Here is an 18,174-nt window from a genome sequence, read left to right on the forward strand (position 1 = left end):
TGTTGAGAATTTAAGATTGTATGAGCATCCTTTGATTGAAGATCAAGGAGAGAATGTTCAAATTCCATCTATTAAAGACTTTTCTCCAGAATTCCTTGATGAGCTTCAGCAAGACACAAGACACTATACTTGACAGAAGAACAAGGACATCAAAAAGGGGAAGTGTCGATTATCTTTGAGTGGGGCTCAAGGGTACAAATCCTTGAAAATAAAAATGGATAGAGATTGGAAATTTGAGGGAACTGTACCCTCACCTACTGGAAAATTGAAAGTGATATTTTAGGGTCCAAAGGCTTCTAGTAGGGAGGAGTGATCAGCTACTCAAAATTATGCTCAAAAATAAAAGTTGTCAAAATGTTGTGGAACCTGAATTACCATGTATTGCTCGTCATCCTGAATCTGACACAATGTGTTTCACATGAAACAAACATCGTATGCTCCTAGAAACACAATCTGCTCACTTTATCAAACATGTAAAAAAATTGCAGAAGGATGACAGGGATGCTGATTGGGCATCTGTACCACCTAGGTGGCAAGTGGAATATTCTTGGAATATTTCGTTGTAGTGGCATCGTTTGATTGCCTCATTTGTTATAGCTTTGGCCAATTAGGAGGTGACATGTGGCTAAGTCGAAGGTTGCCACATGTCCTCCCAATGGTCAGCTAACATTTGGTTGGCAACAAAAGTCAGAGGTCGAGCTTGACCCCATGACCTCCCACAGCACAATGCAATAGGTTACCACTCCACCTACACATTAGATCTTAACAATCATATGCGACAAATTATATTTAAATTTTATTGCCCGCCAGTTTTGGGGGCGCGGACTTAACCGCCCCCCATGTGACCATTGTATCTGTTGACCACAACATTCGTTTTAACTGCCACCTCACCGAAGTTATTTACTAACCACCAACCTAACCGTGACCACCGCATCTCATGTGACCACCTTGCCTTCAAACCGTAGCATCCACGGTGACCACCGGAAGGGGGGGGGGGGCGCTATCGTCGGGGGCTAATCCTTGGGCGCATGGCCCCCATATGACCCAAGTTTTGGTTCTAAAGCCTCGATGGCTAAATAAGCATCCTACAAATTCACTCGCTGCGTAATGAAATTTTCACCCAGTTAGCACTTTTTGGGGCGAAATTGTAGGATCATGTTGGATTTGGTGCAATTTGTGGAGCGAATAGTGGGAAAACTAGAAGATATCATAACTTCTTCAGTTTTCGACCAAATTGGATGAAAAAAGAGGCTAGGTAGCCATTTTTGGACATTCTTGTCTCATTGGAGTAGGTTTTAGAAGCAATTGGGCATTTTAAACACATCTTTTTACACTTTTGAGCATAATAGAGAGGCCAAAGCCATTGTAAGTTGGACCAAGGAGACTTAGCCTAGGAGGGGTGATCTCTTTTATCATGTTCTTATTGTAATGTATTTATGATGATGTTCTGTACATGTTTATGTTGTTGTTTAGTCTCTTATTTATGTAAATTTCCTCATAAAATTAACATAAAAACTCATTTTTTACTTGCAAAAATTCATGAATCCTTAAGCACAATGAAATAATTTTGTTTCTAATTTGAGGAGGATCTTAGCACAACAATATAATATTCTAAATCAGATCAATTAAAGTACTAATGGTTGAAGACATTCTATTGGTATTTCCACAAGGTCAAATGGCAGCTTAAATTTTTAGTACTAAGGGAATGGATTAGGGTATAGTAATGTTGTGCAGATGTGGGAGAATGAAGAAGTTATTCTAATCAATTAAGAAGAGTTGTCGAAGGTGAGAGATTTTATAGCATTGTAGAGGGAAAAAATAGTTGATGGGTGTCAAGAAAGGAAGTTTCGAGAAGTTAGGGTTAGAAGAAGGGAATTACAGTGCATAGGATACGCTGTAAGAAGTTTGGTTGCGCAGAATAAGGAAATGGAGACTATGGAGTTGCGAAAAGGAAAAGAGGAAGAAGGTTCCTTTTCTAGCAAATTAGGAGCTACCAGTGGGAGTAAGTGGAGGGTCTAGAAGTGGATACTCAAATACAAATGGAATTAGAAGGATTTCAGATGCCTAAGTCAACTGAAAAACCAACTATGTTACTAGATAAGCGCACACTAGTAGATAACAATATACACTTTGCGATGAGGTAGATTTTCTTTAAGGATGATTTGTACTAGGATATAGAACCCTGCCAACATAGAAACACGACTCCTCCTCTCCCTAACCTTCCCTTGGTTCCATATCAAAGTCTTAATCTTCTCTTTTCTAAGGTACGTAAGGTTATTAAAGTCCAGCTAGTGCATAATCAATATAAGGGTAAAGGTAGTTTTAGTAGTATTGGTCAGCCAAGTTCAGCTAGTTGTTCTCAACTGGGTTCCCAAGGATTTATACTTGTTTCCTCAAGACAATCAACTATGGATGGAGTCGTAGCTGACTCACTTACTAGATACCCATAATCTTTAGGAAAGGGGGTGAAGATGTTGAACAACAATGGTATTTATGTGAGGTTGTTTGGAGAGATCGACAGACCCTTGGTGCAACTAAGCTTATTGAATTTCAAACTACGTTGTGGGATAGAGCGCTGCAGTGGTTTATCAAATGGATCAATGCTAACCCAACACCAGTATGGATCTAGTCAAGCAAGAGTTTATTTAGGAATTTAAGTTACCTTAGTCAAATCAGCAAGGATTGGCAGAATTGTTGGATATTCGCCAGCGGGAGGGAGAATCTGCTTGGCAATGTATGCAGTGTTTTAAATATGTTATTAGCAAATTATCTTATCCTATTGATATGCTTCATCAAAGAGATTGCTTTATTAAGGCCCTGTTATCAATTACTCGCATTCCTTTATCTTAGTAAAAGATTGCTACACTTCAAGATGCTTTGGAACAAGTGATGCAGATAGAAGCTATGGCTGGTTATCCACAACATTGTAGAACCATTGATTCTTCAACAAATCCTGCTATTGTGGGCCTTCAGAATCAGATTGCTACCTTGATAGATAGATTAAAATATCGTGCACCTTTACGCCCTGCAAGACTTCATATTTGGTGTAGTTATTGTGAGGTGGAATGAGATCATGTCACAAAATGCCCACAACTGAGGGGACCAGGACCGTCTAGTGGTCCGATGGGACCTCCTCCACCGTAATCTCCTAGAGTTGCACAAATTTATCTTCTCTTCCTTTTTAGGGCCATACACAATTCTAGTCATTTCCAAATCCTCAACTTATGTCTAGCAATGATTATTGTGAGATCTATCGAAGTTTTGGTCATTCACCTCACTTATGTCCTATTTTTCATAAGTATTCCAATGTTCCCAATAATTTTTTTTGTGAATTTTATGGATTGTCCAACCATCATACAGATCGTATTGACCATTCAACCTTCCGTATCAATGAGACTCCTTGAGGACGAGGAGGGGGAGCTCCCAAGGGAGGAAGGACGGGCGGGAGATGCCTGATTAGGTGTTGTAATTGTGATAAGGAAGGCCATGTCATGAGAGAATTCCCTATGACATGAAGACCTTGTTGTTCATGTTATCAAGTGAATACCCATGCAATTGAAGATTGTCCTAAACTTATTTCTCGGTGGGAGGAGTGCAATCAGGCTAAAGGAGCTAATTTGGTTTGTGCGGAGCCTCAGGATCATAGTCCTACAACACAACCTAATATCAATGTTGGTAGAAGAGGAGGAAATAAGATTGGAGCTGATGTTGGAACTCTTGATTAGCCAGTTGTCATAAGACCTACATATCCAAAGAAGTCTTATGATCCAAATCAATACAAGGAATACTATAGGGATGCAGTTGAACTTTTCTATCAGTTGATTTCTTCACAAGGATCTTGCAGTGAACAGTAGGAGCAAGTAAAGGTTTGTGATGAGAAACACTCTGTAGAACCTTTCCAACTAGTAATGGATTGGTTTAAGTTATTTCTACAAATTATGAATGATGAACAACTCATTCGTCAATGCCGAAAAGGTTAAAATTTATTGTTAAAGATGATGTGTTTCCTAAATAACCAATTTCTGTGAATTTACCTTAGCGACATACCAGACGAGTACGCTGGAACAAGAAGTGAAATGGAAGGGAGTTCTGGGTAGATGCTTAGATATCAGGTTTTTAAATTAAGGACTCCATGTTGGAATTGGGCTCGGATGTCAATATTCTGCCGAGAAAAACCTAGGAAGCTCTCGGAAAACCCAAGTTAGTCTTTTCCCCTATTCAATTGCAAATGGAAAATCAATATTGTATTCTTCCTATTGGAAAACTAGAGGATGTTGAAGTTGATATTGTCGGTGTCAAAACATATGCATATTTTGAATTTATTGACATTATTGTGGATAAAGATCCATATCTAGCTTTATTGGGCATCAACTGGCCTTTTGAAAACTATGCAATCATTGATTTGAAGCGGGAAACTATGACTTTTGAAGTAGATGGCATGTGAGTCATACAACCTCTTGATCCTTATCAGGGCCTAAGATTTTCTGAATCAGTGGATGACGTTGAATCTCCTAATCTACTAGACCAATTATATCAACTGACCGCTGGGAGGCGAGAGCATTATATTAACCCCTAGATAGTTGGATCTATCAGTGGCCGAAGTTTCAAAGTACTAAAGTTGGCTCCGATGTTGCGGTGGAAGATTGGCAACAAGGAGCTAATGAAATTCATTCCCAACATTGTGCCATTGTTCGATGTGTCTGCTGGATTGATATTGAGGTACACGAGTTTCCCATTTTCAATGGTACTAATTATGTTGTAAATTTTATTAAAGAAGTTGATTCTTACATAAAATAAAGTCAAAAGGTTCATCTCATGAGTGTTGCTTTGTAAGCAACCCCTGCAAGATGGTGGGCAACCCATCAGGATCAACTTCAATATTGGAGCACAATTAAGGTTGTCTTGCTTTATCGGTTTCTTCCTCCAAATGAGATTTTACATAAAATCCCCACTTATGATGTTTGTACTTGTGCACAAGATCACATTGAGCATTGGTGTTCCATATGGGAATTTGATGGCCTAGCAGTAGAAATGTGGTTGCATCTATCTATTCATTCCTTGGGAAATATTCTGCAAGCTTGTTATTTGCAGGAGGAGTTGACACGTCGAAAAACATATTGGGATGTGTTATCTATCTAGTTATGTCGAGACTTTTCTTTTTCTGATGCTAATAAAAGGATCACGCAAGCCCTTTGAGCTATCAGAGAAGTATTATTTTCAAGTGGAACACTTTCACAGAATGCAACAGGTATGGAGATTTCACACATCAATATGAATCAGGGTTCCAAGAAGTTGTTGTTGTAGTAAAGTTAATAAAGACCTGGATGATGACCTGGAGGAGCTAAGACATTTTTCCTTCAGAGAGTCTGAAGGGGAATGGAAAATAAAAGAGGATCCTCTACATGATGCTCTGCATCTACAACCTCTTAAGTTGAAGAGGATGAATATTGAGATAGAAGAGAATCCAGAGCTTGCTTCTATTGGGGATTATTGGGATGATCAAACCACTCGGGAAATTTTTGATCCGCTCAAAGAATACAAGGATTTGTTTCCCTATTCTGTTTCAGAGCTAAAGGGAATTAAAGTAGATATGGAAGAAATGAAAATAACATTAAATCTAGATGAGAACCCAGTTAAACATTCACCCTACAGATTGAATCCTCGAGTCAAGGAGAAAGTGAAGGAAATTGAAAAAATGCTAGTTGTTGGTCTTATATTCCCGGTTGATGAAGTTAAATGGATAAGCCCCATTGTCATCCAGGATAAGAAGGATTCAGAGGAAATTTGAGTGTGTGTTGATTATTGCAGCCTCAATAACGCCTGTGTGCATGACCCATTTCCAACTCCCTTTAGTGATGAAGTTTTGGATAATGTTGGAGGAAATGAAGCTTATTCTTTTACTGATGGTTTCTTGGGGTATCATCAAGTCCACATTGCAGAAGAAGACCACATTCACTACCAAATGGGGGTCTTATGCTTATAATGTTATGCCCTTTGGGTTGAAGAATGCACTTGTTGTTTTCTCGCGCATTGTTATTGCTGCCTTCTGTGAATATATACATAAGTTTCTTGAAGTTTATATGGATGATTGGACCATTTATAGCCTACTCAAGAATCATCCTAGTTTGTTGCACATTATCTTTGATAGATGCAAACAACTTCAAATATCTTTGACCTTGAAGAAATGTATATTTGTTGTGCCTTTTGGAACACTATTGGGCATATCGTTTGCAAAGGAGTATGTGTGGACCCTGCCAAAGTTGTGGTGATACTGAATATGCCTCCACCCACTTTTGTTCGATGGTTGTGGTCCACTTTGGGACATATTGGTTATTATCACAAATTTATAAGATATTATGCTTTAATCACAGTGTCACTTGAGAATCTTCTTAAGAAATTTGAATGATTTGTGTGGTCTACTATATGTGATGTTGCATTTGATACTTTGAAGGAGAAACTTTCAAGCGCATCCATCCTGGTCTACCCTGACTGGAATAAGCCATTCCATGTCCATGTTGATGCATCTGGAATTGCCTTATGAGCTATATTAACACAACTAGGTGAAGGACACTTGGATCATCCTACTTATTTTGCAAGCATAAAACTTTCAACCACGGAGAAAAATTATACTACCATAGAATAGGAGGCTTTAGCTATGGTATATTATCTCCAAAAATTCCTACATTATTTACTGGGAGGTCCATTCAAGTTCTTCACAAAACACTCAGCACGAAAATATTTAATCAATAATCCTGTACTCAAAGGAAGGATTTGTCGGTGGTTATTGTTATTTCAGGAATTTACTTTTGAGGTGATTTTCAAGCAGGGAAGATCAAATGTGGGGCCAAAGTTAGTTACAAAATCCATTTCCCAATTCTCGATAAGGTTTCCCTTTTTCGTTAAATTTTCTATCAGATCACGACATTCCTCAGTACGTGCCAGGATTTCCTATCATTACTTTGAATTTTGAGTCACATTTATCGTGCATAATGGCCAAGCTCTCCACCCTATCGATTATTCTATATATGCTCACCATTCGTTTCCATTTTCATCTCTTCCCATCTTGAATCCTCAATTTCCACTCTGGCTCAACTACCGCCTATCCCTGAACCCTCATTTCCTTGTCAACCCCCAGTTGTTTTGTGTGTACCCATCATTCTGCAACGATGGTTCGTCAAGTGCGAACCCTTGTCAGTCTATACCTTATTGACTCTTGTATCCACTGCCAAGAGGACCTCTTGGGGAAATATGAGAAAGCCACTTTTTTTTATAATAACCTCCATGATCTGTTGATGTTCCCTTCACTCTAAACCGATGTATTTATGGAGCCCAATACCTATCCCAATGCCCATTCTAGCCTAAAAGTAAAATCTAAATTCCATCCTTTGAAATCGTAAACTCTCTTTGTTATGTGCGAGTCACCTTTTTTTGGCACCACTGGTGAAGTCATGTACTACACAAAGTTTTTAATCAGTTGTTTCCATGGGGATTCTCTCTAGTTGGATCAAGAATACCCCATACATGCTGAAGATAATTACAAACTCACAAGATTATCTGTTTATGGTGTCGATGTTAGCTTAACTTTTCAAAAAATTGCTAAACGCGGCAAGAAGACCAATGCAACTAATTTGTATAAATCTTATGGAACCACCAGGAAGGGCATGGAGTTGTTCTTGATATGATTAATAATATGTCAGTTTGAGTTGTTTCCACCATTATCTCTACTAAATTCATGCACCATTTTACCAGAGGAGAATGTTCATTGGACGCCATATCACTTGCAGAGGCTTGCATCCGAGGAGACCAATTGAATTGGTATAACTATCTTCTTAATGAATTATTTGAAGTTTCCCATGATGTTTATACCTGACCCACGTATTTATTTTTGGATATCTACTTCTTCCACTTGCTATGTACAAATGGTGTGCTCTAGAAGGCCGATACCTCGCCAAGGTTACAGAAGGTGAACCTCTTGCATATGCTTATGCACCTTGGTGTAGTATTAAAGACACTGTCAACAAAGAGTTTAATGACCTTGCATTTGGACACTAGTTCAACAAAATGGATGTTGTGACCCGAACCATTTCATGAGTGTTGCTCCCTCTACTCGACTAGTACACTCATCAAATTTGGTTCAATATAAATCGTAGTTCTTGTTATCTCCAGTCGTTGCATGTTTGTCCTACAAATTTTGCTATGAGGAAGTTGTCATTCTACATCAGCAAAAGCAATTTCCATAATGAAGTCATCACTTGGCCAAGAGTCATGTCATGGTGGCAAGATGGAATGGAATTTTTGACAACATTATACTTTTGGGCATGTATATGTTTGATAACATACTATTTTTATGGGGTTACAAGCGAAGATTATATGGCTAATATAGTATGTTCATAGGTTGATTTTTATTATGGTTGTACATGTGCATTTTTGTATGGGGAGGCACGAGGTTTTTTTATGTTAAAGTCATATGTGGTGAATGCTTTTAATGATACATATATTTATTTTTTACGATATGCATGTCAGGGATACAAGGAATATTTTCATATCATACTATATAAATGATGGGGAATTTTATTTATTTTAGATTATTATTTGATGTCGTTATGATTGCACAATTTTTATGTCAGGTATCACAAAGGTGGTTTAAGTTCATGAAAAGTATGAGGGGGCTTACCTACTAAAAAAATGCATTCTAAAAAGTTAATTTATTAAAATATAAAATCCTTTATAATTCTTCTTCCCGAATGCTAGTAAAATATAATTAAAAAAGAAATAAACTGAAGAGAAACTAACTCTGAAAACATTTAGTCTCTTTAAATATTTCTAGAGGGTACAAAAAGGGAAGAAAACTATGAAGGAAATAATCCATACTCTATGAGGAAATGTATCCATAAGTTCTGAAAATTTTCATTATTTTCCTTTGATTTACTATTTCTGTGAGCACAAGAGGCTAAACTGTTTGGTGTTATCAATTTTCTTCTGAGGAGTGATAAGGTGGAAAGTAGTTTCATCCCTTACTTATGTGATATTTTCAGGTTGTCTTTCTTTCATGTATCTATTTGTGCTTATAGAAGGTTTTTCATTTAATGTTAGTGGTAATAGCTGATTTTATTTTTGCGGAGAAGCTTTTGTTGATTTAATCATATCATGATGACCCCGGAAGGATTCTTTATGTTGTTATGGCTTATTTTTTCCCTTTCAATGTTTTTGTACGAGTCTTCTACGTCATATAAACATTTATGAAGTAAGTTCTAGCTAATAGTTCTTGGAGGAACTGGCCAAACAACAGGTTGTACTTTCATTTATTAATAAAATTTAGTAGTTTCCGACTATATTTTCACTTCAATTACATGAATGATTTATGCTGAAATTTATCTATATATTTATGAGTTTTATATAGCAGTAACTTCATGCTTTGCATAGCCTTGTATGGATATGGTTGGAGCTACTCATGGTTCTTAACACTCTATAAAAAAATGAGAAAGCAAATAGTATGCATGTTTACTAATAGTTTTGGTTGTTATGTATTGCAAAATATATCTAGTATTAGGAATTTTTTATAGAATCTATACAAGTAAAAATAGTGAATCCTCTGTGGAGGACAACTTTTTGATGCTTAGACTGTAAGGCAATGTCCCTTTTGTATTATTATGGTGACCAATGAAGTTGCAACACTTTTCTTATGCAAAATATAACTATTTTTGTCCACCAAAAAAGATAAAAAATAAAATTTGTTTGCACCAGAATAAGGGCAATTAAAAATGAGTGTAAAAACCCCAAATGTTTTGAATTTCATGCACATAATTACCCTTAAACTATTCTCCAAATCTACATTAAAGATGAGATTGTGTACATGGTTGCTCTAATCTAGCGGAGTATTTCACAACCTTGGCGATATTGGCTAAAAGTAGTATAATAAAGACCAACAAAATCAAATCAAATGTCTGTCTCTACTGATAGAAATTCAGTGAACTAGGCACTAGCTTGTTATCGAGGATCATTGTTTTACCAATTGCACCATCTTCGGAAGCATTATAAATAGCATCATTTCAATCCAGAAAATCGGAAATTGTCGACTTGCTCAATTAGTGCAAGAGATGAGTACACCAAAAAAACACTTTGGGAGGGTTGAAGAAGCAAACTAAGCAATAGGTTGTTTTGGATGCAATGTTTTTAGGAAGATACATTTGAAGCACAAATGACCATATGTAATATTTACATTGTAATTTGTTTTCCATTACACTTTGAAGCATAGAGGAGATTCTCTTTTTTTATGCTTCCCAATTTGTTGTCCAAGTTCACATAGACAATGCAATCCAGAGATCAAAAGTTCATCACAATTTCTATGAATAACTGCATATAATTACCACGATGAAAATCCCACAATGCATGTAACTCTGTGCAACTCAGATTTTTTAGCTTGGAAGTGTGAGAACACGTCATTGTAATCCAAGAAAAACGTCACATGAAATAACTAATTTCCTTGCAAGGGAAAAATTTTCGCTTTGCTAGATACCTGTGGGTCATGGGCAGATGACCTATTTCTTTACTTACTTTTGAAGAAGATAAAATCTTAACCAATCATAAACAATTACTCCCAGATTAAGAAAAAACATTTGAACCCATATATATCCCAAAAAAGCTAATATGACATGTAAATCATACCTGAGGCTACCTAGAGAAAAATCATGTGCTTTTAAAAAGAAACCTGCCTTAAACTATACATGAAACCAAAAGACAGATCCCCACTCATTCATATTCAATAGTGCATCATGTAACCATGTTTTTCCAAATAGGATAGTTGAACATCATACCCTTCAAATTACATACTCTGTTCAGGAATTATGATGCAATTTTCAAATGTGTGGAATTTCAATAAAAATGAATCAATCACCATCTCTTCCAAAGATGTGAATTTTAGCTGCTAAGATTCAAGCCCATTTCTTCATGGCCACAATGTGGAATTCTCACCGCACAAACTACAAGTAGTAAAATGAAAAAATCGCCATCTCTTCCAAAGATGTGAATTATGGCTACTGGTATTCAAGCCCAGGTCTTCACAGCCATTATGTGGAATTATCAAACACATCAATGTGTGAATATTTAGTTCATTATATTATAGAATGTCCAAAAGGATGGAAATAGACAGTGTCAAGTCTATGCACCAAAAACTTCCCACTATAAAAGTTATTCTCTATTGAAAAAGCACACTCGTCTAGTTCAGTTGGTAGAGCGTAAAGTTCTTAACCTTGTGGTTGTCGATTCGAGCCCCAAGGTGCGCATTACCATGTGCTTTGTTTCTAGTTGAACAAATTTAACTTTGCATATGTTGTATGGATAAGTGCTCTTGCAACCATTGTAAGTTATAATTGCAAAATCAAGGTAGATCTTCAAAACAAAAAGCGAATTGGGAAACCAACACAAGGATCTGCAACAAGATCATAATATCTTCTAAGTGAAAACCCAAGTAAAAATATCTTCAATGATAAACATGGTTAGAGTGATGAAGCCATGCAAGTTTTTCACTCCCATAACCCCTAATGGTATTTTTAGTAGCCTAGGACAAGTTGTTGTTACTTTTATAGTCTCGACATAAGATATTCTCCTAGATTTAGGGCACTAACACCCAAGCATTGCCAAATTATTCAAGTAGTTGAAGACAATGACCATCACAAGGAAGATTTTATTACAACTCAATCAGAAACTAACAAATATGGACTGCCTAAATTTGATAAAGAACCATTAGTAGATGAGGAAGGACTGCATAAGTCTGATGAAGAATTGTCTTAGATGAGGAAGACCAAGATTTCACAAAGAGAATGAGAACACTAAAGAAGACATTCAAATACATTTGAGCATACAACAAATTTGCGAAGGGAAAATCTTGAAAACCACACCTTGAGAGAAATAAAGTAGGAGCATTGGAAACCAAGATACAAGAGTTAATGATCAATTACAAGTGTCCTCTCAAGACAAGAAATATTTGAAGACAATTTATTAGTTCCTTGGTTGTCTTCTTAATACTGACTCGGATGAGATCTAGGTTTCTATGGTGTAAGAGTATGTAAGGTCAACACCTTTTTTTGAAAGGACCTTTAGGTTCCAATGAGGACACTAATATATGAATAATTCATCATCCCAGGGGTTGAGATCAATATTATTTCCTATATCTACTGGGATGAAGTACATGGCCAACCACCTTTGTCTCATAGTATATTGACAATTCAACAACCAATCACACATGTAAATCTTTTGTAAGGTTGATTGAGATTAAGATTTAATGTCAACATATGCCAACTTTAAGGTCTTGAGCATTCAGGAGCAACATATTGGATTCTCTTCATAAGAACATTAATGTAGTAAATAAGACACACATTTTATATTGTGAAATTACCATTAATGTTTGGACAACACTAAATAAAGTGATCATTCCATTTGATAAGACTAGGTGAGTAACAAAAACAAAAACTAATGCAATTGATAGGGATAAGTTGTCAAGGTAAAATTTTGATATGGGATATCTATATACAACTATCCATAAAGCAATAGAGCAAGAGCTTGATGACTAAGGCATTTTTCACATTGAAAGTTCATCATGGTAATATCCTTACATAACCTTACAAGGATGAGTGCATAGAAAAAATGAAATCTACCTAAGGTATGTCAAAAACCTATTTTGAGTAGAAGTACATAACATATCCCCAATAATAGAAAATTGTGAAGAGCAAGGCCCCTTAAAACATATAGACAAGTTTGAGTGAAGGATTAATTTTTTCTCCGAGGAATAAAGGGTGAATCACTTATTTCCAATGACAATATAGATGCCAACTTACCAATGTTAGATGAGTACACATTTCCACCATAGTTTCCCCCCATCACCCTATTAAGCATCTCATGGTCTTGAATTTCTAGACTCCCTCCCCATTTCAAAATACAAAGCTTCTCTCATGAAGCAAATGCCCATTTTCTGATACTTTGAGCTCCCTGTCATAGGAATTTTCTGAATATAGCAACAATGTCTTTGTAAATTCCTTTTGAGGATAGAAGGATCAATAATTGGAACACCAAAATGGCTTGAAGAACAACCTTCAATAGAGTGGCCCTTCTTGAAATATTCAACAACAAAAACGTCCAATTCGCCAGCCACTTTGAAATTTTGTCTCAGACCTTTTTCCAGCAACTCATACGTAGGGGATTTGAGACCAAGGGGATGCCAATAGATTTGGCCAGAAGCGCACCAATCGAAAAACCAACTATTTTTTACACTAGTATTTAATGGAATATGTTGCTAATGAAATCAAAATCGCGACCTGAAGTAACTAGATATAATACTTCAATATGATTAAGAAGGGATGCCAAGCCTATTTTTTACACTAGTATTCAATGGTTGATACTGCTAATGAAAATCAAAATGGAAAACCAAAGAAATAAGATATAATCCTTGGAAAATATGATTAAGAAGGGAAACCAGGCCTATTTTTTACACTAGCATTCAATGGATGATGCTGCTAATGAAAATCAAATTGGCAACCCAAAGAAAATAGATATACTTTTTTTCAATAACCTCTTCATGGTATTCCTCCACCACATTTTAGAGATTAGATCATAGAACTAATATTTGGTTATGCCCCTATAGAAAAAAATATTATACAAGAGTAAGAAAAAAATATTATACCAGAGTAAGAAAATAGCCAAGACAAATCACTGAAAGGTAGAGACATAATACATTCAAACCAAATAGTAAAGTTTCTTTGATGATGCAGTAATCATAGCTGAAACTACTTATAGAAGAAGGGGTTTTAACTCTGATTAAATTGAATTTAAACTACAAAGACATAAGAAAATGCAGTGACCATTCTCAAAGCTCACTCCTAAATAAATAATCAGAATAGTCAAAACATTTTCACATCAAAGACCTTACCAGCTGCTTTTCCATCACTTCTATATACTTCAATTCCATGAATACCAGCTTCTTTAATCTTTCTGACAACTGAAATGGTGTTCTGATAAAGGACACAATATATGAATGAAGCTATATCATCACATGGGGCAAGGAAAATCAATGAATCCCTTACATATAAATATAGAAAGAAAAAATTCATTTACCCTGGTAAAGAATTCTTATTGACTGTGATATAAGCAACATCCAAAAAGTTCTCTACTCTTGCAATTCCACCATCAATCCCCTTTCCAAGACCATTAATATATATCATGTTGCATTCAACCAGCTAAATCCAATTGAAATCAATATACAAGTAGGTTGTTTACTCCATCATATGAATAGATGATCCTTACCAAGGGCCTCAAACCAACTAGAACTAGGTGATTGTCATTACAACCAAACACCAAATTATAATAGAGCATTGTGCAAAGCCATAGATTCAAAATTCATGTTAATTATCAAGTTTTATGACGTGGGTCCATAGCTTTTCAAAGATAAATATTTCTTCATTACATGGTCTATTAAAGATTATAAGTTACAGTTATGTGGGTAATATATTATATCATATGTCATTGTACATGGAGCAATTAGAAATCAGTCTACTGCCATATACTAAAATGGAGTACAACCCTATTACAAGGCTTATGGTACCAAGTGCAACATCTAGTTTAATCATAGTAATGTTCATTGGTTTGTAGCAATCTTCTTCTGGAAAGCAACTAAAAGAGATTTATTACGCTTTGAATTTCAAATGTTTGTTAAAGGATCAAGTGGTGGTTGCAATGAACAACTCAAACTGGGTGATCTGAGAACAAAATAATTTAGTATTTCCAAGACGAAATAACATTACTGATCTATTTATGAATTGAATCCATAAAAACAGAACAATTTGATGTATTGAAATGATCTCTGACATTGGTAAACTAGTGAACATCTTACTAGCTATGATGTAGGGCTTCAACAAGTGAATGGAGATGAAATGTGGACCCATGCAGCAACATTCATAAAATTATCATAGAATAGCATTGGAGGTTATATACTAACAAAAATAGTCTCTTCCCCCTTATTGCAAATAACAGTGTATGAAATTTTTAGTTTGATGGCTTCCTCTTCAATGGTTAACCTTTCTTCTTTGGTCAACCAAGAAGATAGATGCAAAGTTACAATCTCTTCCTTGTCACCCAAGGAATTATTTCTGAGATGCGTGTCACCCTCTAAACATGTGTACTTATCAAAGGAATCAAATCCTATGAACTTGCTCTCTTCTGCAAAGCTGAGTAAGATATTCCTAATCGCTTCATGCCAAATAGGTTGAGCTACCTTGAGAAATCCATGCATTGTTGAATCTAGAATATTTACTTTTCCTAAATCATTTTCATCAGGGTCACCTCTTCCATGAAAAACAGAGCCTCCAAGCTTCAATAACTAGTAAGCATCAGCTGATTCATGAAATCCTATTTCATATGATATACCAAAGTAAGAAAATAGCCAAGACAAATGAATGAAAGGTAGAGACATAATACATTCAAACCAAACAGTAAAGTTGATATGATGATGCAATAATCATAGCCGCAACTACTTATAGGAGAAGGGGTTTTAACTTTGATTAAATCGAATTCTAATGTTCATCCTTGGCCCATTTATTATCCATAAGGCATTCCTTAAGCTAAAGGTATTTGGCCACATTAAGTTTTTTCTGTGGAAATATTCTCAACATTGACACGAATATACTCCAAAATTTCTGGCTTTATATGGAAAAAACCAATGAACAGTGGGACAGTGATAGCTTGCTGCAAGATATGCCCAAACAACCCTTATTGAATCTTCTTCCTTTCATCCTAAGATTCTATTATTGCTGCAAGATTTTTAAATAACTATTATGGGTGCAAAATCCTTTTTCCTTCGACTATAGTCCTGGTAAAGAGTTTTCTTGAGCAGAAAATAGTTTTTCTTTACTATTTTGGACAGAGCATTTGTTTTACTCTTAGATCATTGCATAGAAGAGGCCATTCTTCATGCAATTTCTTGATATGTACTTGTAACAATGAAATTTCCATGATTTATTACAAGAATGTTTGTTGTGAATAGATAATAGAAATGGTACTTCTCATCAAACTTTTTCAGTTGATATTTGAATCTAGATATTTGGTCTTTTCCAGAGCATGTGCTATATTACACTGAGTAACCTCCAATTTCTTTGCAACCAAGGATTCTACCATAATCCCATCACTATAATTTCCAATAATTAGGTCTGGCTTATTTTACATTTTTGCAATTATATCCTTTGATGAATCTTCTGCAAACTTTTCAAGATAAGGCCAAACATCAAAATGAGAAACCTAGTGTTGTAGAATTCCTTTTTCTATTCAAAATGGTACTCTAAATATAAGTGAATTAGTTCACATATTTCTTGTCCCCTTTCATTGCTACAACCTTTGTCCACAATCACTAATGCTTCAAAAATGGAGCTTCGTTACACTTGCACAAGGTCAAGGGAATATTGGATCTGATGTATCGATCTTCTATTGTGGTTGTACGATGTTGGACAACTTCTTTATGTTCTTAATATAACGCTTGAACCAACCCCATAATGTCTTAAGATCTGTAACATAATGCATGTATAGGAAACCAATACATATTATGTATGGAGAATCCTCATTCTTGAGAATCCGATATATCTTCTTTCATTGTCATATATTTTTTGCATCTAAATGCCATATCAGAGCTGAATTATTACAAACTTTCGTATATTGAATAAATGGGTGATATGAATTAGCACAAGTAATGATGAGTAATGAGACGGTCACATGCCTGAGTAATAGAGAATGTATATCAGCATGAAGGAGTAGATATTTCAAGGGACAAGGACGATGAATATAGATTACTTTCAATTTACTTAGGAAAGATCCCAATTTATAAACATTAAGGGATCATAGATCTTGCTTGAGACACTTTTACTATTCAGAAACTTGAGAAAGTGTTTGGAGAAATCAAGGCAAGTTCAATTTTAGGTTCAATTTTTTTTCTTCTCCTAATCTTATTAGGTTTCCTAGGTAAATTGTGTGCTTTGATTTTTTTAGGAACTGATTTCATGCCACTTCTACAGTCTCGTGCAATATGACCAAAGTTGTGACATTGATAATATTATACATTGAACCTGAATGGTGGATCAACTAAATTGTAATATCCATTGAGGATTATGTCTTGTCTACGAGCAATCTTACATCTAGGGTTTTGATGATAACCATTCCAATCATCCTTGCAGTATGCTTTACAATATTTAGTTTTATAACCAAAACTAGTGCAAGAATAACAGTAACTAGAGAAAATTCTTATGCACCGGATCACGAGAATTCTCTTAACGATTTTTTGAAGTTGTTGTTCCTTTGAGGAGCCTCGGACCTTTGTTGATATTTATTGCTTCTTTCATTGGGTATGAATCTCTTGAAATTATCTGTAAAGATTCTTAGTGAAGTGCTTCTTCCAAACTCACCTGTCTTGCTTTGACTGCGACTAGAGCTCAGAAGTATATGGTCCTCAAATTTTACCTTGACTTTACTTTTAAGTGATTTGAGGTTTTCATCATTTTTTCATGAAGTCACACCTATATAGCCATGATTTGGTTTTTCAAATATTGAGAATGTTATCTAATACTTGAGAACTTTTCAAGTTATTATTGAGCTTTTCAACTTCATTCCTCAAGGAAGCAATCTCTTCTTTAAACCTCTCACAATATTCTCCTTTTTTATCAGTTGGATTTTCATTACTTATTCTCCTCTCTTTTTTGTTTTTATGGAGTTGACATCTTCTTCATGTATCCTTTCATGTTGATGAAATTTTGATTCTATCTTGATAAAATCCTTTGATCTATCTTCTACTAGGAGCCTTAAGAAAATGACTTCTTCTTTGCATGTCTAATAAAACTAGATATCTTCCAAAAGAGGTGTGAACATATGCTCTTAAGATAAGCTAAAACTGCTCCAAGGTAAGACCAAAAGTCAGTTGTAAAAATAGCCTAAATTTGTTCAAGAAGGGTATTAATTTCAACTCCAACAAGACCAAATCTCACAGGGCAAGGTATGTTGCTATAGGGACAAGACTTTTTTGTTACGGGGCCAAGACCTGTAGCTCCATAGGTCATATATTAACTCTCATAGGGTTGAGGCCTATAGCTCCTCAAATCCGAGACTACTTTTGTGTAAGCCCAAGGTTAGTACAACGAACTAGGTTTG

The sequence above is a fragment of the Pinus tabuliformis genome, chromosome 7 (assembly GCF_031772625.1).
Source record: "Pinus tabuliformis cultivar Carrire ecotype Pingquan chromosome 7, CPIR1, whole genome shotgun sequence".
In the NCBI taxonomy this organism is placed as follows: domain Eukaryota; kingdom Viridiplantae; phylum Streptophyta; class Pinopsida; order Pinales; family Pinaceae; genus Pinus; species Pinus tabuliformis.